This window comes from Miscanthus floridulus, chromosome 18 (assembly GCF_019320115.1).
Source record: "Miscanthus floridulus cultivar M001 chromosome 18, ASM1932011v1, whole genome shotgun sequence".
Lineage (NCBI taxonomy): Eukaryota > Viridiplantae > Streptophyta > Magnoliopsida > Poales > Poaceae > Miscanthus > Miscanthus floridulus.
In genome coordinates, this window is record NC_089597.1 from 66,730,656 (window position 1) to 66,732,315 (window position 1,660).

Here is a 1,660-nt window from a genome sequence, read left to right on the forward strand (position 1 = left end):
ACCGGCACGGGTGGATTAGGGGGCGGCGGTGCGAGTTCGGGTGGTGAGCGGAAAGGGAGAGAGGGAGGGGCTCGATAGTGGGTCTTATAGGGTGAATGAGCATGGCAAGAAAGGAAAGGGAAAAGGAGGAAGGGGAAACTGACGGGTGGGTCCTGGTCGCCAGAGAAAGAGGAGGGATATGATGGTGCGTGGATGAGGGAGCAGAGCAGGCTTCACCTGGGCCGAACGGCGCCGAACTGGGTCAGGGTGCGCGCGCGAGTGCAAAGCGAAGGTGCTAGAGCAGGCCACCGTGCAGGCCATGTCAATGGGCTGCGCGCGCGAATCATAAGGGAAGGAAGGGCACGGGAGCTGGGCTACCAACGGTCCTAGACCGAAATGGAGTGCGGGAAAGGAAAAGAAAAGAGAAATTATTTTCCATTTTTCTGGTTTTTACAAACTTGCTCCAAAGTCAAATTAGATTTGAATTCAAAGCCACTCAACTCTAACCCTACACTCAAACAAAAATTAAAATGCCACGGCATGAATGCAGCAATCATGTTACTAAATCTTATAGTTTGAAATTTTAACCTAGTTTGAAATGCATAAAAATGAATTAAATGCTCAATTTTAATTACTAATTTATAATAAATTTTTAGGGTGTCATAATGGAGGAACAACAGCCACCAGTTGAGCTATTTGTGATTCTATCATTTTATTAAAACTATGATGGTTCTTAATGGCAGAAGCAAAGCTATCCATTCTATTACTTATATTTTCTAGAATTTTATCATTTGTAGCTACCTTCTTAGATAATCCTTCCATGAGTCTAGATTGACTAGCAATTAATTCTCTCAAGGGTGGTTGATTGAAGTATTATAATTGTTACCTTGAGGGTTACCTTGGTAGTTACTTTGGTAGTGCAGCCTTTGTTGCTGGTTCCATTCTTGATTTTGTTGAGGATGATAGTAGTTGTTGTTGACAAAGTTCACATCCTCATGAATTTCAGAGCAATTGTTCCCTGAATGCCCAGTGTTTCCACACTTTTCACATGTCATGCAGGAATCATAAATGTGCATGACTTCTTTCTTCTCATTAGCTTGGTCTTCGAGCTTCTTCATCAGTAGGTCCATCTTGGCAGACATCATATCTACCTCCTTGAGTTGATGCATACCTCCACCTCTCTTTCGGATCTGGACATGTTCTTCATTCTAACCTTGGTTGGAGGCCATCTTCTCTACAAGAGCTATTGTAGCTAGAAGTGTGAGTGATAGGAAAGCACCTCCAGCAGCAGCATCCATAGTCTCATGGGTATTATTGGTCAACCCAAGGTAGAAGGTCTACATGAGTAGCCAATTTTCCATCCTATGATGAGGACATTCTGATATGTAATCTTGAAAGCGTTCCCATGCCTTAGGGATAGATTCATCATGTTGTTACTGAAAGCTTGAGATTCTCCCACGTAGAGCATTTGTCTTACCCATGGAAAAGAACTTGGCTAGGAAGGCAGTGGAGCAGTTATCCCATGTAGTATTTCTATCTTTGTTTGCGTAGAACCGCTGCTTTGCCTTCCCCAAAAGTGGGAATGGGAAGAGGTGAAGTAGTAGGCGTCCTTGGTTACTCCTTTGATGGTGAAAGTGCTATAGATCTCTAGGAAGTGTTGGAGATGTGACTCGCACTTCAT

At 43.7% G+C, this 1,660-nt stretch overlaps 1 non-coding gene across 1 annotated transcript; it reads left to right on the top strand.

The window, feature by feature from the left end:
* Nucleotides 1-1,338: 1,338 nt before the first annotated feature.
* LOC136524935 (small nucleolar RNA R71) lies at nt 1,339-1,445 on the top strand. The gene has a single exon (XR_010776281.1). It is a non-coding gene; the product is annotated as a small nucleolar RNA R71 (small nucleolar RNA).
* The last annotated feature ends 215 nt before the right edge of the window (nt 1,446-1,660 follow it).